Source organism: Ochotona curzoniae, unplaced genomic scaffold (assembly GCF_017591425.1).
Source record: "Ochotona curzoniae isolate NIBS_2020 unplaced genomic scaffold, NIBS_Ocur_1.0 contig_3622, whole genome shotgun sequence".
NCBI classification, from domain to species: Eukaryota; Metazoa; Chordata; class Mammalia; order Lagomorpha; family Ochotonidae; genus Ochotona; species Ochotona curzoniae.
The window spans coordinates 7,576,014-7,603,592 of record NW_024465926.1 but is presented as its reverse complement, the minus strand read 5'-3'; positions in this window follow the sequence as shown (position 1 = coordinate 7,603,592).

Genomic DNA, 27,579 nt, shown 5'->3' with positions numbered 1-27,579 from the left:
ATGAACCTGCAACACCAAGATGGGGTGTGAAAAATCCCAAGATTTCACTTAACCCACTGCATCACAACATTTGCCCAAATATAAAACATTGAGTGTGGTTCCCGTTTAAGTCACATTTGATGAATGATGACTAAAAGCTAATTTGGAAAGGAAGAAAAATCAAAATGTGTGCATGAGAATCTGAGGAAAATCAGAGGAGGATGGATCTCATTTCATTCCTTTGCTACAAGTACGTTGATGGTTTTGGAGGCAAAATATCAGATGATGCAAATTCCCGCCCCCCCAAAGGGACTTAAATGACATGGTCATGTTCTCTAAAATTAATTGGTGGAGAGTCTCCATGGCCAGTCGCCATTCGAGAACCTCCCATGAATTGGGAGCCTGCTCTTTCACGAACATTGGAGTGATTCCGTGCTACCAGCTTCTTGGAATTTTCCAGTACACTCCACAGTGCTCCTTACAAGCAGTCATTTAAACTACACCACGCGAAAGAAGTGATGAGAATGAGAAGAAAATTAGCTGTTTTTCAGCCTGGTTTCTACAAAGGAGCCGATGAGACTGATGACTCATCACTGTAATTTTAAACACGCTTGCTGCTCTTGACATGAGTGCTATTTTTAACGCTACACCATGGCGTTATTAATACATTTTAAATTGTCTCAGTGTTTAGATCTTGAATGAGGATGTATCATACTTGGTTTGAGCTTACAAGATAGCTCTTCAAAGTATTTGAAATGAGGGAATTAATAATAGTGATTGCGTCTTTGCCTAGTGTTCTAAATTTGCAAACTATTTTCTCAAACATTCTACTCGCCAGGAAAAAAAAATAATGAGCTTACTAAAGGAAGATACTGGGCTGGACTTTGTGGGACGGCGGGGTTAAGCTACCTCCTGGGATATCTACCTCTCCGTATTGGAGTGCCAGTTCAAGAACAGTTGACTCCACTTCTGATTCAGCTTCCTGTGAATGGGTCCTGGCAGGTAGCAGAAGATGGCTCAAGCACTTGTGCCCTACAGTGTGCACCCATGAGGGAAGCCTGGATGAAGTTCTTGGCCCCTACGTTTAGTTGGGGAGCGAAGAAGTAGATAAAAGGTTGTTTTCCTGCTCCCTGTTTCTCTCTGTTGTTCCCGCATTTCAGTATTAAAAACATTTTAAAAGAGAGGGATTTAATTTTTTTTGTTTTGATATTTCCTACGCTCCTCTCCTTCATTCTTCCCTGTTTGTCTCCTTCTCTCTGATTCTTCCTGTTCACCTCCCGCCCTTTCCTTTTTTTCTTGCTTCCTCCTCCTCTCTTTCCCTTCCTCCTCCTCTCCCTATACTTCTTTTCTGGCTTTTGAAAAGCATGTATGTAGTTTATGTTACAGTCAAGGATTTATGTTCCACCAGAAATAAAAAAATAAAAGGGATTTCAGCTGATGAAAAGTGAAAAGGTTGCAGTTCATGGGAATTTATGCAGGCACCGGAAACAGAAGAAGGCTGTGTGTTCCATTGTATGGATTTGTAAGTGGAGTCACAGCTCACATTTAGAATCCCAGTGTTGAAGACTTCCCAGTACAAAATCCTGCTTGCCACAGCACAGACAATGCTGTTTCATTATAGCTAATATTGATTTGTCTCCTTGTATGATTCCCAGAAGACAGATACTAGGATTAAATTACCTTTGGAAACCAGTTAAGGAATTTATGATTTGTTCAATCTTTTGAAACCATGTTTTCTAGTCTGATTTTGAACTGTTGTGAAGAACCCAATGGAAAATGAGATTGTTAGTAATTTCAATGTTAAGGAATAACAGATCTTAATACCCCCCTGGAGACTTAGGGAGCAAGGTGTTATTTGTAGCATAACTGCCCTGCCCATGCCTTGGTTCGGTTACTTTGCTACCGTGTTTGCTAGCTGCTGCTACTCTGTCTGCTTTCAGGGGACCCCTGGCAAGAGGGTTCTGTTGGCCTTGGGTATAGGGGTTCCTTGTAAACAAAACCTTCCCAGATAACCAAACAAAAGGAAAACAGAGATACATGATGTTCAGGAGGAGTTAATGCCCTGGGAAGTTAATTAATCTTAGGATGCTGGGGTTTGCCCAAAGAATTATTATTTGCCTTAAGTAATTCTGATGGGTCTGTTTTTTTATGAAGTTGTTTGTACTCATTTTTGGTGGGACCAGGCCAAATATGATGCAAATTTGTTACATCAGTATATTAAGGATAACATAATATTAAGCATACATGCAACATTTTAAAAAATGATTGTCCATTTTTATTGGGTCCAGCGTAGTATTTTAACACAAAAACACAGAGTAAATCTATCAAACCAGGCAACAGGCTTTGTATTTTCTTCTTTTCCTTGTGTTTGGAGCCTATGAATTCCTCTTTTCAGATCTTTTTTGTAGAATACAATCCTTTATTGTGAGCCATGCTCACCCTACTGTGCTGTGGGATATTGTAGCTGGTTACTCCTATCTGACAGTCCCCTGGCAAGAAGTGGATAAAGGATCTGAGCAGATATTCCTTAAAAGAAATTAAATGGCCAACAAATAACATGAAAAAATGTTTGATATCACTGCTTACCACAAAAAAGCTGCTGTGAGATATCATGCCACTCCAGTTAAAAATGAGAGTTTTTTTTTTTTTTTAACTCAGCAACAAATTCTGGTGGGGATATAGAGAAAAGAGAATCCTTGTACACTGTTGATGGGAGTGCAAATTAGTACAGCTATTATGAAGAACAGGAAAGCGCTCCTTAAAGCACTTAAAATAGATCTGTCACGTGGCCTGGCTATCCCACCCATGGGTCTGTAGCCAAAGAACATGTGCTTTACATTTCTTAGTAAAATCTGTAATTCACAAGAAGAATACTTTGACATTGAATGGTTGGTATTTTCAGCGCAAAAGTAGTTGCCAAATACTGATACACGCATGGACACAATAGAAAATCTATATATGGACATATTCAAGCAGGCTTCAGAAAGTTCATGGAAAATGAAATTATAGTTTGGGTACCAAAAGACCTTAAAATATAGACATGTTTGTATGTACACATAAAGATAGTGTGAACACCTAGCTATTAACTTTTTTTTTTTTAATGATTTTTGGCCCTTTCTTAGGAAACAGCAGTTCTCTGGTGTATATTTCCTTTTAGGACTCAATGTAAGTAACAGTATGCCTAGTTGAAGGATGCATGTGTCAGAAATGTAAGGGGATTGCATTGACACGCAGAGCTCTATTAAAGTAGAATTTGGAGATAATTTTTCGTCTGCAGTTCAGTCTCTGTTGAGCAATTTTAAAATATTTTAAAATTCATGGGAATAGTCAGCACCCAGAAGAATTACATCTTTGGCAATGGAAAATACATTGAGAGGTTTGGAGTCTTTGCAAACTGCCACTGGAGCTTATTATTTATGAACTCTTTGCTCTTTCAAATTGAGAACAAAGCAATTAACTACAATTTCACACCTTCAGGAAGACTAAGAATGCAGTCTGCCATCTATTGTGAATTCTAAAGTGTATTCTTTCACTTAAATTTATAGTTCTATTGTGTGGAAATTTTCTCTTATTCAAAAGAAAGTTCGAAAATGAATCTTTTAATTTGGTTCGCCAAAAAAATGAGCAATACATGCCATTTTGGTTCTCAGGAAAATAAATGTTATCCATCCCATTGTGAAAGTAATTGCAAGTCTAATACTTAAGAAGCTGACACATACAAGCAGGTGATTGTGCTCTGGATTTGCCCCAGGATGAGATGCTCGGAGATTTAGAAAATGAATCTTGGTAACAGCTTGCATAGTATTTCGTGGGCACAAACTCAGTGCTGTCCAGATAACCCTTTACCTTCACAGTGATTATACTGACTCACAATTATGTTCTTGCAAGTCATCACTAGGCAGCAGCAATAGCTGGTTAACACCAATTCACACAGGGAAAGATAGATTTCCACTTAGAAGGTCTGGCTGGAACTTGAGCATTTTTCCATGTTATTCTCTAATCTGGTATAGTAGATATCAGGGACTTTGAAAAACCAAATATAATCAATGCCATTCAGCAACTGATTGTAACTCAACATGTTTTCCACTTAACAAACAAACAAAAACAAAAAGCAGAGCAATCTGATGCTCCTTTCTGATTGTCAGCAGTAAAAACAGTTTCTCTTGCTGGAAAGCTGCTTAAGGACATAGATTCCTACTTCCTTTCAGTTCTTTACATATCAACATTGTGCTTTTCTACAGATTCCACTACCTGGTCTAGCTCCTAAGCCATTGTATCACCTTTCCAGCCTCAACCTTCTGTTCCATCCAATTTTTCAGAGTACTCCCATTCGTTCCCACTATACTGCTCTGTGCTTTACAGTCGTGGCTTGTGGTTGGTCCCCATCTGTGGTCCCAACACTTCCGGCATTCTCCCATTAAGGGAAGCTTCTATTTTAACCATTTCAAGGTAATTTCCCACCCTGCTCTATCCCCAAGACTATTCAACGTAGACTTAGCATTTGCCATGGGTAGTGGGTTTGTGCAGGTACTTTGCTAAACATAAACATAAGCTACTGATCCGACTTTTGAGTAGCAGATGGTGAATAGTAATTAGGTAAGCTGTGTTCCTACCTTTTTAAAATAAAATAGCTCAGAAAAATGCATAAAACTTAGGGTATGTTCTCTTAACTCTGTTTAGAAGCGTGGCTCAGCTATTTAGCCATCTCCACAACTGAGACAGACAGCATTGTTGGTGTGAAAATGCTACTGAGTGAATTTAGGGTCATGATACCAATCTCAGCACTTCAGAAACTCATGGCAACATCTTCTCCTCTATCCTTCCTTTATTTCTGCCTTGCTTTTTGTATTATTCAAATTTCTACCCAATATGCAATTTCACTTCCGCACTATGGGTTGATTCTTCCTCTCTGCCTGTCCCAACCTATCTTACAGTGTTGTCACATAAACCCAATCAAAGCTCAGCATGTGGTCCTTCCCACTGTAAAATGATGGCTCTGCTCTGTGAGGTCCCGTGGCTGCACGTCCTCTCTGTATGTCTGTTGCTAAGGGGTATTTTGGAAAGCAATGGGTTTCCTTTACAGTCAGACCACATTCAGTTATATTTGCAATCTTTTCAGAGCCTCAATTCTAAAACTATGTTCTCTATCAATATTTTCCCCTCAAAACTCTCTAGAGTTATATCTCTCTAGATATATATATATATATTATGACCAACCTATCTTTCATTTCTTTTCTTTTTTATCCTTTTGAAAATAGCTTTCTAATACACTTTCTAATAACAAATGCTTCCAATGTTTAATCTACCAAGTCTCAGTTTCTTCATCTGTATATTGGAGAAAATACAATACGTGACTATTTGGGGGATGGAAATGAAATAATACATCGAAACTTGAACAATTGACAGTTGTGCCTGAGTAACTGATAAGGGAAGAAAATTTAAAAAAAAAAAAAAAAGAAGAAGCCCTAGGCAGGGAATATAAAAGTAAATAAATTTCTGCCTTTGAAGATATTGTTGTGTTAGAGCAGAGAAATTGGTAGCCAGAAAATAATAAAACACAGAAAACATTATGAGAAAAATGTGGTAAGCTGAAACAGTCTTTAAAGTAGAGATAAATTCTAGTTGGATGTTTCATAAAAATTTGATATATAGATTTCAGCATCTGAAACTATTTCTTGTTTACTTTTGCCATGGCCAATCAGTGAATGAAATCTTTTCATAATCTTCGAAAGAAATACTCAGGAAAGTGGAAAAAAAAAAGATTGAGGTTCAGATAACAGCATGACTCTTGCTGTGGAAGACGGATCCTACATGAGGACTCTGTTCAAGGCAGCTGTCTTCTGCTTGCATCTATTGAGGACAAAGCTGAAATGGGAGGAGAGCTGATGAATGGGTAAAACTGGGTCGTTTCTGCCAAACAGATGTAAGTTGGCAGTACCACGTGGAGATGGAATGCAGTTTTTAATTTGAGGGTTGACTTACCGTCCCTGGGACGGCATCCTTTTGTAAGAAGATGCATGTATATCCACCAACCATAGACGATCCTGCTTTTCCTTTGATTTCTTTCTTTTTTTCCTCTGCATAAATCAATTGAACAGGTGTCCATGTGTTGCAGCATTAGCTATCAGTGTTGAGAGGAATCATTCATGCGGATAATGTCATAAAAATAGGGAATGCAGGGGGAGGGAGAGTGTGGTGGAGAAGGTTAACCTGCTGGTTAACCTCTCTCTTCCCTCCCTCTCCTTCCCTCTTCCTCCCTCTCCTTTCCCTCATCCCTCCCTCTCCCCTCCCTGTCCCCTCCCTCTCCCCTCCTTCTCCCTTCTTCTTTCTCCCTCTCCTTCCCTCCCACTCTTCCTCCCTCCATCTCATTTGTACCTTCACTGTCCCTCCCTCTCTCACTCTGCCCTTCAAATAAGCAGATTTTTAAAAAAATTATAGTGGTTTATTCTTAAGCATAGATTATGCTATCTATCCTTCCATATAGATTCAAAAACAGATGGTTGTATTTTGAGATGGCAGCAAAAAACAAAACTATAAATATACCATATTTAATCACCAAAGATAAATAGATTGAAAAGGGTCAAGTACCTTAAATAACAACAGATTCCAATTGTAACGTATCTTTAATTTTCTGTCCTGTATACCAAATTGCTGCATACCCAGAAGCTTCCAGGAGTACTTGTTCCTCTCAGCAGTCTCAGCTTAACCAACCCTGCGTCTTTGTGTCGCAAAGTTGCAATTGAGGTATCTGCAGGGATGTGTTCTGATTAGAGGCTTGCCTGAGGAAGAATTTCCTTCTAAGCTCACATTGGTTGCTAGTGGAGTTCAGTGCGTGGCAGCTCAGGGTCCTCTCACATGGCTGCTTAGTCCACCAGTGTCACATAGAGTGTCTCCAGCCCTGGCCATGTAGAAGTCACCCCACAAACAGCAGCCCTACACACTGCCTCTCTGCTGTTAGTAGAAGCATCTTACAAATCCTGGCTGTCCATAAGCAGAAGAGTTTAAGCACAGATGCAAACATCCAGGGGTGGATATCATAAAAGATCAGCTTAGAGTAATGGGAATAAGTTGCAAACATGCATTTGTACATGCTGGTATTTAATACTAGAAAAAGGATTAATGAAGAACACGTGGAGAATCTATTAACACTATGTACACATGTCATTCCAGGGCTCAAGTCATATGAGCTCCTGGCAGGGAACTTGTAAATATAATGGAAGGTAAAGAGAGAGATTAAAAACAAAACAACCTTCAGTTTGCAATTACATTTCCATATTTACTTAAAATGTTTCTATTTAAGAGTCAATACTTTCATGACCCATTTTTTTTCTGGCATGCTTCTGGAGAATAAAATAAAACCACATGTGATAAACCAAAAGAATGTGATATTCTTCTACATGTCATAGAGCTAGACTTGATCAGAAGCCTACTTATTGCATGATCAACATCCCCCCAGAAAAGGAATAATAAGTTATTGATTGAATGATGGAAAATTAAGATTTCTGTTAACTTAAACTTACAGAAACTGAATGCTTAAGGGTTTTTTTTGTCTATGTCTCCTCTCTGTAAATCTGATCTTTTTTCCAATAAAAATAAATGCAAATTTTAAGAGGTTTATTTATTTTTATTGGAAAGGTAAATATACAGAGAGGAGGAGAGATAGAGTGGAAGATCTTCCATCTGCTGATTTACTCCTCAAGTGACTGCAACAGCCAGAGTTGAGCTGATCTGAAGCTAGGAGCCAGGAGCTTCTTCTGGGTCTCCGATGTGAGTGCAGGATCCCAAGGCTTTGGGCCATTCCTAGGCCACAAGCAGGGAGCTGGAAGGTAAGCGGGGCCACAGGGACATGAACAGTCACCCATATGGGATCCTGGCAGGTGTAAGGCAAGGACTTTAGCCACTAAGCTACTGTGTCCCCCAAATAAATAAATTTTTAAAAAGTATTCCATATTAACAACTTGAAACATCCAACATTAATGCAGTTTCTGAGAGTAAAAAATCTAGTAATAGCTTATCCAGATTATTGTGACTCAGTGTTGTCCATAAGGTGGCCGTCACGATGGTAATCAGAATGGTGGCCATCTAAAGGTTTTATCGAGAGTTGGCAACCTCCTGACTAGGTCGCTCTTGTGATCTAGCTGGCAATGTCACTTCCTCACTACATCACCTCCAATGAGGGATTATCCATGCGACAGATTAAGCGGTTGATACCAGAGAGGGGCAGGCAGAAAACCAAGACAGAAGCTACAGTTGGACCAAGGTCAGAAGTGATACGCCATCCTTATTGGCCTCAGAGACAGCCTTGGGATAACAGAGGAGTAGACTGCCTGACATTGTTACTCAGAGACTGTGTATCACAGTGAAATAAATGAGCCATGTTAGACAGAAAGGCTTGTCCTACTAGGTGGAACTATTTCTGGCTATATCCAGTAATCTACTGCCAGGTAGGTAGGATGAGTAGAGTGAATAAGCTAGCTGGGTGATACTAGTTGGTGTCAAGGCTGTCAGTGTACAGCCGTCAATGTAGAATCTTTAATGTGGAGGTGTCAGCACCTCTCTTTTGTTCCTGAGATTCTATCACCTGGTCCTCTGATCCAACCTGCAAAATGCCTCATAGTCCGCAAGCCTCATGTACGAGGTTAGAACTGCCATACAGGCGTTCATCCTCCCTTTGGGATGACCAACCATTGTCACTCTCATCTGAATTGCACCCCCAGATGCTTTTAACCTGTCATACAAATTATAGAATTTTCTTTTCTGCATCATAGTTTTTGATTTTAAATAGTTTTTCATCCTGATCAGGTCTAAGTGTTTTCATAGTGAAAGCTGTGTCTTTCTTGTGTATGTGCGTGTTCTTGCAACCTAAGCACAGACAATCACTGTGTGGAGGGAAACGTGTTAGGCAGAGCAACGTTGGAAGAACTCAAAGGCAAAGCAGAGCCTGAGGGATGAGGAGATGTGAAGGATAACTCGTAAAGAGAAATATATATTTAAGATCGAAAGTAGGGCAAACAAATACCAAAAATGCTTTTGATCGCAGCTCTTATTTACCTGTGGTTTTGACTTGTCCTACAGTCCTTAATCCCCACTTACTCTAGTAAAACAAATGCTTTACATCATTGGAATCGTTTCCGGAGATTGTTCTTAATTTGAACCATCCAGACACGTGTGGATTGCACTCAATATCATAATATTTTAAGGTTCTTCTCATTTCCATCTTCCTTTGAAATTCTAGAGATCCAAATTGGAAAAGTCTTTCATGTCCATTACACTATCCATTCCTGAATCCTGCTTGTCACACTGTTTCATCCTGCAGCTAATAATGTCACATTATATCATGAGACATCGATAAATCCAGGATTTGGCCATTGGAGTTCAACAGAGTCATGTTAAAGGATAAACACAAATTGAGATCTAACTCTGTTTCTACCCCCTTAATCTTAGTCCATGTCATTTCAGAGTCATTGCCAATTCCTTCAGCATTTTAGCCATGGGTCCATGCCTATTCTTTTCCATTGTTTGTGCCAAAATTACTCTTTTTCAGGATGAAAGTAGACCCCTGTTAGTTTGTATTGGGCCAAGAAAGATATGTTATCCAATAATTTATACTGAGTAATAGAGGTAGTATCACTTAGTAAAGAAAATAAGGGAATTTTCATATTTGTGAAGTTCTTGTAGAAATTCCAGACACCTTGCTATGACTTATAAGCCCCTAAATAGCTGAGATTACACCTTTTTCAACTTCAGCTTTGCATAGCGAGCCTTTTGCACTTCTTACATGTGCTAAATTGTGGTGTCTCTAAACTTCCACTCATAGAATTTTCTTTGTCTGGAATGATACTGTTAGATTTCCATGTGGTAGCCTAATCCTGTCACCGAATCTTAGCTTAGATGCCAGTTCCTTCAGGGACCTTCATGGCTATGTGTTGAATGAGAATCTAGGTAAATTATTCTCTATCATAGCACTCAACAAATTAAAGAATTACCATGAGTAATAATTCAAAGTTTTATCTGTATACCTGATCACTGACTGACTCAGGCTCTATTTTGTGTTCTGGGAGCAACAGTTATACCTACTTCACTCCCCAATTTATAACCTAGCAAAAGTGTAATACCCGGAATATGGGGCAATTAGAAATATTCTTAGTAAATAAGTAAACACCTCATTAATGAACACCAGGACTTTACTACATTCCCCTTAAAAACTCCGTCCTCCATCCTCACTTTTCAGAGTAGAGACTTTAAACTTAGATATGTGATCAGCACATCCAGAGCACATCTTGGGAAATGCAGTCAGTCTCCAGGATGAATTCATTGCATTTACCTTCAGAGGACACACAGCAAAATAACATGTCATCATCAGGCCTGGCATAGCAAACAGCCACTGCGCTGAAATACTTGTAAAGCAATTTCCTGAAATCGAAATGCAAAAAGCACAAAAATTTATCTCTCTTTTAAAGAAATCAAAGAGTGAAACTGCCAGCTAAACATCTATTTCAATAGACAACTGCTGCTGGAGTGCTCAAGATATTTCTTGTTTTTATTCAACCATATGGAGAAGGCTGTAAAGAACCATAAGTCGGGGAGAGTTTACACAGCTCTATAGTAGAAGTGATTGGACTAGGCTAAGTGTCCTTGCTTTCTGTCCTTATTTTCACTCCTTACCTTCCCTCTTTCTTTTATCCGAAACTCATCACCGAAACTCTTTTTGCCATTGTCTTTGGTGGATTAAGTTTGTGAAAGAGCTTGCCTGCATATGCACACAACCAGTAATGAGCATATAGGTTGAAAACCCATGAACAGCAGTTGTTCCATTTTCTTTCTCCCAATACACTGTAATCTCCTGGGAGAATACATTTGGATACTGTCCCAGGCAGTAGAGCTAAGTCAAATAGTTCTCGTGATTACCTAAAATACACACAGAGTGATATTTTGAAGCTATGGTGTAGTTACATTGCACAAAATGTTGTGTAAATGCAAGAAAGAAATTCAAGCTTTCTGGTGTCATTGATGTTCTTCAGAAAGCGTTATCAGGAAAATTTAACAGTTAATTAATTATAGGTCTAATAAACCTTGTTTTCATCTTAAAAGCCAACCTTTGATTTCCTCTGGGCAGAGAAAAACAGAAATTAGATGAGTGTAAAAACTGATTATATTTATGACCCGTCTTTCAGGCTCCAAGATTAAATATTTACTACTGGGAACTCATGGATAATAATGACAAAAATGATAAGTGTGTAAATAGCCAGAAGGACATTTCATTTTAATCTTATATAAATATGTAACACTTGCAGCAATACTAGACATAAATGCAATTATACTGTAGAAAAATACATCTAAAAAAACTGAAAGAATTCAAAAATTTATTTTGAATCTTAAGCATTGTTTCTTATTTATGCCATGCCTGTGTTTAAGGGTAACACAGACATATTCCTTTTTTATTATTAATAGGCTCTTTATTTGATCTGTGGTCTCTACAACAAAAGTCTGATCAGCCTAAACGGAGCGTATTAATAGATTAATGGCACAATCCTGGTGTTAAAAAATGCAAGAGACAAATCTGCATCTTGCATTCAATGTTTACATGACCAGGTCCAGAAAGACATACCTCATTTTGCTGAAACTGTCACATTTTCTTTAATTCTGGCACAGAGAATGAGATGAGTAACTATACTTTCAGACAACACTATGAGTCACAGTCTGAATGTGATTTATGAGATGTGAATTACTCTCCCGGAGTGACTAATGTGAAGAGCCAAAGGAATCCACATGCTGCTCCAGGGTCTCGATGCAGCGCTGGCCCACAGATTCCTCTCACTGTTAACCTACCGGGTGTCAAGTGTGGTGCCTGTTCAAGTGGCCTGCCGACCAGCTTTAGGCTTCTTGATTGAGTGCTTCACACATTCCTCTTAGAGAAAGAAGAAGCAATGATTTCCCTGCTGGTGATTATAATCTCCAAGTATGGCATCTTGACATTCTCCAAAGACAGGTCAGACATTTATACTTGGCAGTATTCATCCCCCATGAGGAAAGCACCTGATCTGGAGTCAGTAGACTAGAATCGCTGTTTTAGCTCTTAGCCAGGATAACTGGTTAGTTCTCGACCCCGACACTCAGCCTTGTGCCTTGAACAGAGTGATTAAAGTATGTCTGAGATATAAAGCAAGATAAAGTACGTAAAGCACCATCGAATAGATTGCAGTGATTTAAAAACATGCCTTATTTATCTAGGCAACCCCTAAAAATAACAAGTAAATAATAAACTGGCAATAAAGATAAATAAGTATGCAATCAATTCAAGAGAATTCACAAAAGAGGCAAAAATTAACAATAGAGTGGATGAATTAAAAAAAACCAAAGAATAAGTAGACATATTTATGTGCAACCACAAGAACAGTCAGTTAACTGTTGGTAGTGTAAACATGCTGCTGAAGACGGAGATCATGAAACTGCACAGAGAAGGCAGAACGTGACCTTAGGGTGTGTCAGCCTGTGCCCCGGAAATATAAAGGTACAGCTGAAATAACATTTAGGAAAAGCTATTAGAGAAAGTAGATTTCAGAGAAAAGAATATACGAAGAGAGTCATTTTATGCTGATAATGTAATCATGAGAAGCTCACCAGGAGCACACAAACCCTAAGACTCTGCAGAGGCCAGCAGCTCTTTTAACTGTATTAACACAGCACTAACAGAAATCCAAGGGAAACCGAGCAGTGCACACACACAGTGAAACCGAAGTCTTCTTCTCTCAGGATTGATAGAAATGATGTAAAGGGACAGAAAAAGAACATAGAAGATCCAAACAACATTATCAACCAACTTTACCTAGTAGACATTTACAGAACATGGCCCCAAATGTAGCAGAAAATACACTTTAGTCACAGAGACACTTGTTCGTATACAAAGTTGTTTGAAATCACAGCACAGTTTTGAAAGCTGCAGATGGGTCCAACAGAGCTGGCAAACATCAGTGTATAATGTCAAAATGGATTTCTAGGTACTTACAAGGGAGCTAACATGGAGAAATTTAGAAACCATAAATAACAGTTACAATCACATAAAAATGAGAGTAAAATTGAAACACAATACATTAGTTGCAAATTAAAATCACTATATCCTCCAGTAAATTTGTTAGAATATATAGCTTTTTAAAAACATCGGGCATGGCAAGCACTGGTGTGGAGCCCCAGGAACTCTGTCGTACAGCTTGTGATCACGTCCAAGACTGCAGTTACTTGGAAAAACCTTGCAGAAAAGGTAAACGTGCGCCTAAACATTCTAGCTTCATGGATTTATCCCCCAGCAGTGAAAGTGTAATTTCATGCCAATACTTGTACATAAATATTCAAAATACTCAAGTGAAATAGACCACCTGGTACTGATTCCAGCTTTTATCACATGGCCATAGGATCAGCTAATTCAGTATATCTGCGTAAAGGTTATTACTCAGCAATAAAGAAAACGAGCTATCGACGTACACAAGAACATGGATGAATCCCAGAATAACTGTGTTGAACTGAAAGAGCCAGAGATTCCTGGAATGTAGGCACAACCTAATAGGGCACACTGTGTGAGTCCTCTTAAATAAAGTTCTGGAAAATGCAGTTTATGCTTACGTGACTCGAGTTGAAATTTTCCCAGAGATAGACTTTTGGGGGAGTTGAGGCGAGATGTTGTGGGGGGAATGAAAAGGGGTGTATGGACACTGAAAGGGAGATGACTAATTTCTCATCTTTATTATTGTGATAGTTCCAGTGGTATAAACATTACCCAAAATTGACAAATTATACACTTATAGTTTGGAATAGCTCAAATTTTAAACTTCAGTTCAAATCTGTGTGAAACCCTAAGAAACGCAATTTTATTCTGGCTTAATGCACATTTGGAGCCCTAAGTATGCATTTTAGGAAAACCATGTGCATGCTTTCTTTGGGTGTTTAACAAATCACATTTCTGGAATGTGCCAGCACCATACGCAATGGTCCTCCACACTTGTCTGCTTGAATCAAGAGTGGACACTTTGTCTTCTCACACGTACACCCTCCAGCGTCCACAAGGGGTACTGAAGCAGACTGACCAGAACAGCAGCTCAGCAGCTGGTCTGGTTTGTTAATCCTTTCCGTAATCCATTAGATAAGGAATCAGTATTGCAGGTGCTTGATGCCAAACTTGAACCTTGACATTGTGAATGTCAAGCCGAATCGGACCTGAGATAACAACTCTGTAGATGACTGTTTCCAGAACCTCAGTTGTCTAGTCACCTGACTTTGATATGGTTTCCAAGGTTTTCATAATAAATAATCCAGTTATAATGAACAAGAGAGAAATGAACTGTTTGGCATGTGTGGCAGAGGAAACACACCCTTCCATATTCCTAGGGAGGAAAAGCCATGAGGTTTGAATAGTTCTGTGCAGCTTCTGGTAGCCAGGGGCTGTCTAGTTGATCCAAGTCTTACATGCCCCAAACTGAAGACAACAAAAAATACTTGGGATTTGTTAGGGGTGGAGGAGGTTGGTTATCATGATAAACTGGTATTTGAAAAGCAGTTTAAACAGTTTCTTTACTCTGGTGTTTTTCAGAGCCTTTAGGAAACAGCTGTCTGCCAAGAGTGTTTTGCAGCATACAGCCGTTTCCAAAGATTATTTAAACACCAAACACTTTTATATGAAGTACCTATTAGCAAATTTGACAAGAAGTCTGTAGGATACAGTTTGAGAATGTTTAGTGGATTATTAGTGATAACCCTGGAAGGTTATTAGAATTAATTAGAGCATGTTAGTCGCTGAATTCTGTTCACTGGAAAATTAAAACACGAGGGCATTATAAAAGACAAAAGACAATTATGAACAGAGGAAAAAAACATGAAGAGATTATGTCATTGTCTCATGTTCAAACCATAGCCGATATCCAGTCATTATAATGTTCCATCCTACCACAATTATGGAAGCATAAATTTCAATCTAGGCTTTTCATGTAAGGAGGCGGTTTAGGCTCAATAAAGTGAGAACTCGACTTCAAAGCCCCAGCACAATGGCATGCAGCTCTTAGCAGATTGTTAGATTAAGTAAAACAAAATACAGACTTCCATGAAGAATGAATAAAGTTATGAAAATGAAAGAAACTAAGATAAATGAATACATAACCCAGTCTTGAATTTAAACAGGTTAAATCCAGAGAATAAAAATACCATATAAAAAAATCTTCTTTATGTTTAGAGAAAAAAGATAGTGAAATAAAGCACTATTGTGAAGAGAGAATCCTCTCAAATTAAAAACCTCATTTAAAAAAGGAAATAAAAATGAGTTTTGAAAAAAAATTGTATAGAAAAATCATACAATTCAAAGAAAAATTTTCTTTTAAAAAATGTCAGGGAAATCGTGAGAAAGCTGGAAAATTATTTCAAATGGTTCAAATATCTACTAATAGTTCTAGAAAGTTCTAGAAAGATAGAACAAAGGCTGTGAGGAAATAAAGGTTATAAAGATTATCACAGGATATCAGATGGAGAGAAATGAATATTCAGATTGAAAGGGCCTATTAAAAATGAAAAAACATCTCTGTGTTGACACCATCTTGTCAAAGTTCAGACAGAAAGCAAAGGTGCTTAAAAAAAGAAAGAAAGAAAGAAAAAGCTGTCACAGTCAAACCAGCACGCGCCCAAGGAGCTGGGAATCGCAGTGATGTTAGACTGCTGGCTATTAAAAGACAATGGATGTATTGCTTTAACGCTGTCAAGCAAAGTGATTTTCAAAAATGGAATTCTGCACCCTGACAACAGGGCACCCATGCGGTGAAATAGAAGAAGGTATTTTTAGACACGTAAGAACTCAGAAAATTGACCTTCTTATCCCCACCCATAGACATTGTGTGGCTGAATACACACACAGGAGAAAAAGTATTGCCACTAAGAAGCCTGGAAGTTGCCCTCAAATTTCATTGAAGGGACATTAGAACAAGACATTCCCCTCAATACAGCACAACAGAGAGGCAGAGGAAAGTAATGGGTGTGAGAACAAGGAAGCATGTTGGTCCAGTAGACAGAGGGATGAGAAGAAAAGTCAGAATTGCTGTGAAGGGAGCTAGTGAAGTCTCAAGCATTTCAAATGCACAGCTCACGAAGTGCATTGTGAATGTTTAGAACTGATAGAGCATCTGATTGGTCTTCAGAGTCCACTGCCAGTGTCCAGGGGTCATGAATTGAATTCTTGGAGAGGAAGAGTGATTGTGTGGACTTTAATTAGCTTATCTTGAATATTTGCACAGTCTTAATAGTGTTGATGATGCTTATTGGTTAATAATGTTTAGAATATGCTGATCAATGAAATATAGAATGAAACATTGATGTTGCCAACTTTGAAATATTGTCCACCACAGAATTCTTATCAAGAGAGGATGGAAATAGATGGGAAGAGTTGTAGAAGGAGTCCTGGGAGTACCAGTGTGCTCATCTTACATGGTTGGGTGCTCAAAATCTGCTCACAGGCACGTTTAGAATGGCTGTTGCATCTGAAAACAAAGACATGAAGATGGTGTCCGTCTGAGGACCTGGAGAGGAGGGGAGAGGCTCCTGTAGTCCTCTGGGGTTTCTGTTGTGTTGTTGCGTTCGTTTTCCAGGGCTGCCCTAGTCCATCACCACAAGCCGTGTGACCCACATGTTAGAAATGTTCCTTGTGAAGGCAGACTATAAAAGGCAAGTCCTGGCAAGCTACGAGGGCTTGGAGGTTCTGAGGCCACATCTGTTGCCTGTGGTTCCCGCAGCTCTCAGTGCTCCAGTGCTCGCTGTCCTCCGCCCTGAGGGCGTCACTGCAATCCATGGCACTCTGCAGATCATTCCTCTCGCTCTGTGTGTGTGTGTGTGTGCAATCACAGAAGCCATGTGGAGTTTAGAGCTCACCCTCTGTCCAACTTGATCCTAATGAACTGTAAGTTCAAAGACCTTATTTCCAATCAATATTTCGTTGTGAGGTTCTGTTTAGATGTACATAAATTCTGAAGAGGTAGCCCATTTAATCAACCCTCTTATTTCATATGCAAATATTATTTGGACAAGTCAACTCGTATTTTAAGATCTGCTTTATATTTCGAAGCTATGTTGCCGATATGTTGCATAAGCATATTTGTTTATTGGGAAGCCTTTGTCTATCACTCCTGAACAAAGGAAAATACAAAACTGGGCTGCAGAAGGTCGATTAAGCAGGCAGCTGAATGAACATGCTTTTCCTTTTTGTTGTTGTTGTTGGAGCTGTTGTACAAAACATTGTCTGCTATGTAGTTTAACAACCCTCACATAAAGATTTTTGTAATTCATTAGTTTAGCAGCAGAAAAAAAATCTCTGTATTTATAAAATGGTATGCTTCCTTTTATTGACTAATTACGAAATATATGATTCATTTTATTTCCCTTTTTGTCTTCACTGGCAGAAAATTTTCTACTGTACTCAATAGTGTATGATAGAAAAAAATAATTCCCTGTTTATTGGGAAAAGTATCTGCCCCATTAAGGTTTTGATGATTTATTTTGTCCTTGATTTGTCCCACCAAAACTCAGGTTGAAATTTAATTGCTGGGCCCAGCACATTGGCCTAGTGACTAAAGTCCTCGCCTTGAATGCACCAGGATCCCATATGGGCGCCCGTTCTAATCCCGGCGGCTTCACTTCCCATCCAGCTGCCTGCTTGTGGCCTGGGAAAGCAGTTGAGCACAGCCCAAAGCCTTGGGACCCTGCACCCGTGTGGGAGACCCAGAAGAAGTTCCTGGATCCTGGCTTCAGATCGGCATAGCATTGGCCATTGCACTCACTTGGGGAGTGAATCATCAGACGGAAGATCTTCCTCCCTGTCTCTCCTCCTCTCTGTATATCTGACTTTCCAATAAAAAAATAAATCTTAAAAAAAAAGAAATTTAATTGCCAATGCAGATGGTTCTGAGAGCCAGTGAGGTACTTCCAGGGAAATGAGGCCAGGGTGGCAGCATCCTCTTGAGGGAAGGAACAGTCTCCACTAACCTGGGTTTGTTGCTAAGCAAGGATTCCTGCTCATCTCTTGCTTCCTCTCTCCCAATGTGGCTTCTTCCCAGCAGGGCCACTTTCTTTCTTTCTGCTTCTTTGCCAGGAGGGGACACAGCATGGCCCTCCCTAGGAACTAGGTGGATCCTGGTGCCTGACTCCTAACCACAAGCAGAAATAAACCTGTTTTCCTGTTCAATTATCTAGCTGATGGCATGCGGTTACCAAAAAATAAATAAGTAAATAAATAAAAAGTGGACGAAGATGGTCCCTTTGCAAACTGCGTAGCACTTTCCCAGTGGTAATTGTGGCCAGATTCTGAGTGTTAATGTCCACTTGTTCCGTGACAGTTCTGATCTCATATTCATGAGGACTTGTTCTGCATCTTCTCCGATTCTTCTGCCAGCACCAGCCTTGTAAACTCTGTGTGCGTGTGTACGTTTGTGAATCCACAATAGCTCTTAACAGCAGTGTGACTTCAGATCACAACGCAGCTGCTCTGACAACCCTGTTAGGTAGGAGTCTGCTGCCCATGATTCTTGTTCTGAAATCTCAATAGAGGGGAATGACTAAGAAAATGTTTAGAAGACATATTTGGGATGAAGGAAATTCTTGATTGGGCAGAAGATTTTTTAAAAAGATTTTTAGTTGTTTTCATTGGAAAAGCAGATCTACAGAGAGGAGGAGAGACAGAGAGGAAGATCCTCCTTCTGATGATTCACTCCCCAAATGGCTTTAGTAGCCAGAGCTGAACCGATCAAAAGCACGGAGCCTCTTCTGGGTCTCCCACATGGATGCAGGGTCCCAAGGCTTTGGGTTGTCCTCGACTGCTTTCCCAGGCCATAAGCAGGTTACTGGATGGGAAGTGGGGCTGCTGGGATTAGAACAGAGGCTCATATGGGATCTCAGCTTGTGCAAGGTGAGGACTTTAGCCTCTAGGCTCCCACACTGAGCCCTGGACAGAAGATTTTGAACAAGTGTCTTGCACTGTGCATCTTTCTTACCATATATGAAGTCTAGTAGCTGCAAATTATTTTCTTAAGATATTATATTTTCATTGGAAAGGCAGATTTATAGACAGAAGGAGAGACAAAGATTTTCTATCTGCTGGTTCATTCTCCAAATGACCACAACAGGTGGAGCTGAGCCGATTCAAATCCAGGAAGCAGGAGCTTCTTCTGGGTCTCCTGTGCAGTTGCAGGGTTCCATGGCTTTGGGCCATTCTCCCCTGTTCCCCATGCCACAGGCATGGCGCTGGGTGGAAAGTGGAGCAGTTGGAATAGGAACCTGTATCCATATGGGATGCCAGCACTTGCAGGAAGAGGATTAACCAATTGAGTCATTATAAATTCTATCCATGGTTATCTCAAAAATGAGAGGAAGATCAGGTGCCTATTCCAAAGTGAAGTTCAGATTAATATTTGGTAGACAGACATGAATATAGTATTTGTTTAACATTTACTTATGTCCTTTTTGTACTTTAATTTGGTACTCTTTTTTAGGATTTATTTATTTTTGTTGGGAAAGCAGATTTCTAAAGAGAAAGACCGAAAGAAAGTTCTTGCATCTACTGGTTCACTCCTTAGATAGCCACAATGGCTCTTCTTGGTTTCCCACATGGGTACAGGGTGCCAAGCCTTTGGGCCACTCTCTGCTGCTCTCCCATGCTGTAAACAGGCAGCTGGGCAAGAAGTGAGGCAACAGGACACAAACCATACCCATATGGGATGCAGGTGGAGGATTCACCAGTTGAGCCATCACACTTACTTCTGATTTGGTACTCTTAAAGTCTTCTCTAGGACCCTAAAGGATTGTTGTAATTTGCTTTGTACAATTTGTGTGAAATATACTGTTTAAAAAATTGTATTTCTGGCACTATTTAAAAATTTGTTCTTCTTTATTAATTTTATTTTTTAAATGTTTATTTACCTTAAAGAGAGACTTTCAGTTTATTGATTCAGTCCCCAAATGTGACAGGTCTGGTTTGAGCCAAGCTGGGAGCCAAGCACTCAGTCTGTGACTTCTACAAGAGTTGCAGCAACCTGAACTACCTGAACCATGACCTGCTGCTTCCTAGGGTACCCAGGAGTAGGGACTCAAATGCAGACACTCACCTGTGCTGTTGGAGCATCCAGTGTGGTGTCGTGGCTACTGTGCCCTATATTCACTCCTATGCCTCTGTTTTTGTATTACATTTGGAGTCTATACAGTTGCTTGTGTTTTGTCCAATTTGAGAGTATTTGTAGTATATAGTGTAGTATTTATGGTAGTTATGAAAATGTTTGTATTGTCCCGACACATCTCTTCATCTGTGTTACCTTTATCACAATTAAGAGCAATTATACTTTTATATTCTGTAGTAACTAATCGAAACCAAGCAGAATTAGGCACCTTTGACCCAATACATCTTTTAAAACTGAGTTTTAACTGTGTTGAGATGTGAAAAATATATCCTAAAATATTTAAATAAGTAAGTCATGGATACAGGATCTGAGAATTATAGCTACTTTTTTTTTCATTTCTAGTACAATTTTGACCGATTATGCATTCTCTGTTTGAAAAGTGACAAAAGCTAATGTTAAAGTAATTTTGTATCTGTTGAGAATAGATTCTAATCAATCAAACGGGGGAGGCTCAGGTTTGAGTGTCCTGCATACAAGCTTACAAAACTGCAGTTTTCATTGATTTTGGTTCTAAGGGAACTGGGACTTGGATGTGCATTTTTCATGTCTTCTGTGTCAACCCTCATGCTGCTACTGGGGTCTTGCACTTGGAACTGCTGCAATTCTTGATATTTTTACATTTCTGTCCATTTTAAGGATATCTGAATCTGCTTATTTGAACTGACATAGGGTACTCGGTGTATAATTAAGCATAAAAGTCCACTAGAAGACAGTCTCCGCTCAGCACGTGAAGGCAGTTCTATGGGAAGAGAGCAGACTCTACCCTCCCCACCTCAGTGTGCTCCAGGACGGATCTGCAAGCACAAAATTCAGGGTGCCAACTGATCTGAACGGAGGGATCCTGAACAGCTGGAGATTCTCTTGTTGATGGGGGTGGTAACAAGGAGCATTATTCTCCTATGAAAGCTTTTTTTTTTTTTTAATATCCTCGGGAGCCGTTTTCTCCCCCTAGACCCAGGGTGCCTCATGGTTGTTCTAAACAGTGCTTTTGGGGGGAGACTTGTTTAACTTGGGAAACTTTTTTTTTTCCTGCACGGAGTTGATAATCATTCTGGCATGAACAGGATGCTCAGTGGTTCTGCAGAGTGGTCTGGGCTTGGAGACTGAGCTGGTAGAGCAAGGCGATGCAGCCTTCCTGCTCTCTCACCTGTGTGCATCCTCCAGTATGTCTGCATGTGCTTGTTGAGCCCATTCTCTCTTCTCACAGCTGCATGCTGATTGTTCTTTGGCATAGTTGCTTCGGTTTTGTGATATCTCTATCCACCACTGCTTCTGCCTCTGCAAATAGCCTTGTAGCAGCCAGCACACCTGTCTCAGCCCAAGACCAGATGGCCTTGGTACACAGCAAAAGACAGCAAAGTGGTGAGGCTCTTTGTTGCAACCAAAGTAATCTGCCACCATACGTTAATGCCTCTCTCTCTCTCTCTCTCTCTCTCTCTCTCTCTCTCTCACACACACACACACACACACACACACACACACACACACACACACACACAATCAGTGGTCAGTGGAATGAGGGGTGGACAGACAACAGAGCTGAAAGACACAAATAGCATTTTATCCATGTCCTTGACTTGAGATCCCTGACACGTTTCTCCAAAAGAAGATGATCATGTTCCTGTTGCTATTCAAAAGTTAGCAATTATTTTAGAATCAGGAAATGTTCAGCACATGCAACACCAATAGGAGCATTTCTTATGTGTACGACAAATAAATGAATGGTGTGGAATTGAATATTGAAGCAAGTAGTTGGCCAGAATTGCGGAAGTCCAAAAATAGTCAAGAAGGTGAGATAGAAGCTTGAACTAGGATTCGATAAGAGCCCCAGTGGGACAGCTGGGAATGGAGTCTCAGAACCAGGCGGCGTTTTTAAAAGCCACCCAGTGGGCAGGAGCAGTAGCAGGGGCTAAGGAAAATGTCAGTCCTAAGGTTGAGACTCCCCTGAGGTGCAGGTGCCAGCTCCCTGGAGTAAACAGCAGGGGTAGGAGCTGGGTGAGAAGTGGAGCAGCCAGGACATGAACCAGCACCCATAATGGATTCTGGCACATGTGAGGCTAGGACCCCCGTTGCTAGGCTACCATTCGGGGCCCTCTGCTACTCCTTTCTTGTAAAATGTTTTCCTGGCAGTCACAGATGAGCCTAAGAGAGTACAAAACCGCACTTGAAATTTTCAAGTCTCTGCCTGCATCCAACTTACTTACTGCCTCACTGGCTGAAGGCAGTCATTGGAAGCCAAAGAAAGTGTAGGAAATTACAAAGGGAGATTTGTGTACATGGAAATATGACTAATTGAGACCACTCAGGCAAGCTGTTTTGTTTTGTTTTGTTTTACACCTTGTTTTGCTTTTTTGGGTTTTGTTTGTTTGTTTAATGCTGAACTGTGGAATTTTGGATATTCTGAAAGGTGTATAATTCAGCATGTTTTAGTTTCTAGGAAAAAAGTATCCTCTATTTTTTTCTGTATTTTTTCTATAATTCTGTGTATTTCCATTTTTCCACTTGTTAGACTATACATGTATCTCAAGCTCCCTTTTCTCTTGAGCACTGTGATTCTTAAAATCTGTAACATTCTAGCTTACTGTACTAATTTAAACATTTTAAAATTATGGAAACTTTATTATAGACAAAATTGCTTCCTCAGGAGAGTTGATTTGACTAGAAATTGGTGGGTCAACTATTAATCTTCTTCTTACCCATGCTAATGTGTCTTCCAAAATATTTGTTGTGCTTTCCATGATCAGTTACAGAGGCCCCATGCCCCCTCTAATCACGTTTTTTGCTTTGTTTTTATCAAATATTGATAATAGGGATAATTATTGCAATTACCTCCGAGGGCCTTAGCTGGAGCTCAGTGTGCTAGCCCACAGGAAATAACAAGACCGTGCTAGGCATTGGATGAACCCAAAATGCACTGCAGTGAAATCATTGATGTAGTTTATTCATCTGAATGCACTTGGATATTAACAATGAAGTCGTGGGGTTAATGGTCTCACATCTCTTCATTTTCTCTCCTGATCCTATGATTTTTCTTCATCTGGATTTTCTTTCTTTTGCTTCACCCACCAGTTTCTGCTTTCACATTCGGGGTTATATCCCAAAAAATTGCTGAGTTTAAAGTTCTGTCATCTAATTCTTTAGAGAATTACACTGTACAAATTAAACTAAATTACTGGTTTCCGTGTCCTCAGATCTGAGGTAGTCTCTGACAGAGCCCTGGATTCTAAGAAATAGCTGGAAATGTCTTTAGTGGTTGTATTTACTTTCAATTTTTAAAACTTGCTTTTTTATTTCATTTGAAAGGCAGGGGGCGTGCAAAAGAGATCCATGAGTTCATTCAGATGCCCCGGGCTGGACCAGGTTGAAGCCAAGAGCCTGGAATTCCATCCGGGGCTCTCCTCTGGGTGGGTCACCAGGGCCCATGTACTTGAGCTGTTATGTGCCACCTGCCAGAGTGTTCATGAGTAACCACCTGGATCAGAGGCAGAGTGTCAAGGGGCGTGAACTGGGCCCTCGCCTCCCAGGAGGTGACTAGCCAGTGTGTGAGATGTCTGTGACACCATCATAGGTGTGTTCATTTTCATACGCTCCAGTGTCCTCTAAGTAACTGACGTTTCTGTTTCCTTCCAGTTCTGGGCATGACTGATCCAATGGAGATAGTTAGTGCTGGCTAGGTAGGAGGCGGGCAATACCTTCTGCCTTGATATGAAGCTATAATTATTTGCTGCATCAGGAGGGACCCAAAACACTAACATTACTGTATGTGTGGAAGATAAACGCCTTCCCTTCTCACTTTGTTTTATTGGCAACAATTAAGTTGATTTAAAAATAAATCCAGACTGCCTTGTGTGCACTCCACACTCACACATTCATAATTGTTCCTGAGTGTAATGGCCTAGATGTTAATTTTAGATAGTTGAAACGGCAAGTCATATATTTTTAAACCTTTGAGTCATTTTTAATTAATGTCTATTTGTTTTAATTTTGAAGCTCCACTGAAATAATCAATAATGGAAGTTGAAGGCACAGGCCATAGTGATAGCATTATGTGAATTCTTACTGGTTATAAATTACTTGGGGAATCTTTCATTCTTTGATAAAAAAATAGTCTATTAAAATTGCTGTCTGGTCTCTTCTCACTGGCAAGCAGCGTTACAGCTCTACTTGAGTTTTCTGTGAATATCATGATCAGGGAAAATTTGATCAATCAAGTGAAAGGGAAATGCAGTTCTGTCTCTAAAGAGTGGTAATACTCCACTTGAGGATGGTGGCTGTTCGTTAAAGAAACACCACGTGCTATGGTCCTGACCTTTGCCTTCTGTCATAAGGAGTTTCTGAGTTACGGACTTAGGACAGGTAGAACACTTGCTGTCAGCAAGAAAGTATGTTACCAGTAACAACAGTGAAGGTGGTAAGGAGTTTAGAGAGATACAGGAGCATTCGTGTGGGCACTAAGCATAACCATGGGCAGTGAGATCTACACAGGAGTGGAGTGCTAACAGGAGGGGAATGTTGACTGTGAAAGGATCTTGGCGTCCCTGGAGAGGAGATGCCTGAGTGGGACAGGTTAATGGAGGACAGGTACTGTAGGGGTGAGAGGAAATACTGAGCGGTGGCCAGAGGGACTGGATGGCAAGCTGTGCCATTTGAAATAGCAAACCTAGGGTCTGCTTTGGCAATGTTCTCTCAGAGACAAGATGAATACAAGGTTTTTGTAAGATGAGAGCATCTTGCAAACATTAAATGGAATACTATGCTGATGACAAAGTCACTGTTCAAATATAGATATAGATATAAATGGGGGTAGGGCAGATAAAAGCATCCTCCATCTGCCGATACACTCAACAAATGGCTACAGTAGCCAGGGCTGGACCATGCCAAATCCAAGGTCCAGGAAATCCCTTTGGGTATCCCACATGGGCGATAGAAATTCAGTGAATTGAGCTGTTATCTGCTGCTTCCTGGGCACATGGGCAGGGAGCTGGGTTGGAAACAGGGCCCTGAGATGCAAGCTGGCCATGTGGAATGATTTATGCTGCATCCAGGGAATGGACTAAGCTGCTGGACACAACACCTACTTTGGTAAACTCATCTTAAAAATGGCATGCTTATGAGGCTGGTGTAGTGATGCAGCACGTTAATCCTCTGCCTGAGATGCCAGCATCTCAAACAGGCTCCAGTTCATTTCCTCACTGCTCCACTTCCAAACCAGCCCCCTGTTTGTGCCCTATGAAAGCAGCAGAGCATGGCTCAAGTTCTTGGGCCTCTGCACCCATGTGGGAGACTCAGAAGAAGCTCATGCTTTTGGCTTCAGATCAGGTCAGCTCCAGTTACGACCATTTGGGTGGGGAGTGAAGCAGTGGATGGGAGAGCTTTCCTTCACTCCTTCTCTCCCTCAAACATCTGGTTTTAAAATAAAAATAGACATATTTAAAATAAATAAATGGCATGCTTAACTGGTGCACAGAAAATCACTAAACCAATTACTAAAATGTGCAATAAATTAATGAAGTGCAAAAAAATGTAATGAATTCATGGTGTTTGAAGTCAGATAAGTATTTTCAATGAGGTGGTAGAGTAAAAATTTGAACATCTCTGTGAAATGAAGAATACTGAATTTGTTAAGATTTAAGGGTGTCCGAAGGAAACTCTGTTTTGATACATTTGAAGGTTCCAGGGCCTGTGCATTACTCAACAAAAGCCTATTAAATGAAATGAATCAGAAAGCATCCGGAGATCACAAAGCCAAACTCAACAAAAGCAGAAAGCCAAATAGGAAGTCAAAATTTATAAAAGTGATTCCAAATATTTATTGGTTGAACACAGTGTGGGAAGAGCTATGGAAGCAAACTATTGGGCAATACTGCTTTTTGTGTTTTGTTTTGTGGGTTGTGTGTACAAATGGTGAAGGAGAGAGCGTGATCCCGTGTTGATTCCCTTCCCAAATGCCTGCGCCAGCTTAACACTGAGAGCTGAGAGCTCCACCCAGGTCTCTTAGCTGGATGAGCAGAACCTAATTACTCAAGCCGTCACCACTGAGTCAGGAGCCAGAGCTGAGAATCAAACACAGGCTCTCCATCTGCTAGGCTACGTTGCTATCCTTGCCTTCCCTCACCCCCTTATCTTCTACATCATCCCCATGTTCTGAAGGCCCTTCCCACCTGTCATCATCTGGCCAGACCCCTGGAACCCCACAGTATCTCAGCCATCCCTGCATGCTGACTGGGCTGAGCACGCACTCACAGTTTCACGACTGCTGAGAAAGTTCTATCACGAAGGCACCAACAGCTCTCCTGGTCAGGTGACAACCTGCCCCAGACCCTAAGATCTCAGCCCTTCATGACATGCGGTGTGGGCTTCCTCTGCAGAGTGAATAAGGAAGCAATCATATTCAGAAACTACTGCATGTGTGTAGATAGTATCCATCTCTTTCCTGGAAAACAAAAGTGCAAATACCATACTGTTGCAGAAGAAATGGCTGATGATTTGAAAACATGGTTCAACTTTTCAATCACATGGCTGCCAAACGATTGCTGGGATCTCAGTGTTAGTATTTGAGTATCCAGGAGCACCTGCCTGCTGGTCCCTTCGTTATAAGCATAAGAAGGCTCTTCCCAGTGTTATGAAAGTATGTGCTGTACTGGGGCCAGGAAAATATCCATAAGAATTGTAAGGTAAGAGGGCCCGGTGCAGTGGCCTAGCAGCTAAAGTCCTAGCCCTGGGTAAGCCGGGATCCCCTATGGCACCGATTCTGGTCCTGGTGGCTCCACTTCCCATCCAGCTTCGTGCTTGTAGCCTGGGAAGGCAGTTGAGGACGGCCCAAAACCTTGGGACCCTGAACCCATGTGGAAGACCTGGAGGAAGTTCCTAGTTCCTGACTTCAGATCGGCACAGCACCAGCCATTGCGCTCACTTGGGGAGTGAACCATCAAATGGAAGATCTTCCTCTCTGTCTCTCCTCCTCTCTGTATATCTGACTTTGCAATAAAAACAAATAAATCTTAAAAAGTGGGGAAAGAATTGCAAGGCAGGAAATTTTATAGATGTTTGTATGCAAGCTAGAAATGATCAATTATGTGAAGTTGTTATACCATTATTACTTAATTGACTTAAAAGATACTGTTGAGTAGAAAAATATAACTTGAGGGAAATGGTCCATGGTTTGATTTTTCCCCATATGTTTACAAAACAAATGATTTTACCAATGAGTTATTCTCACCTCCAGTTATTAGGATTGTTTTTGGCAAAGTGCTCATGAACCCGTGTGTACCACTTAGAACCGATTCCTGGAAACTTTATGAGAGATAACGTGTTTTAAACAGGGCCTGGGGCAAACATTTGGGTTAGCAGTTAGCATGCGGCTGGAGGCACCAGCAATCCTCTGTAGGACTTCCTGGACCCAGGTTTTGGC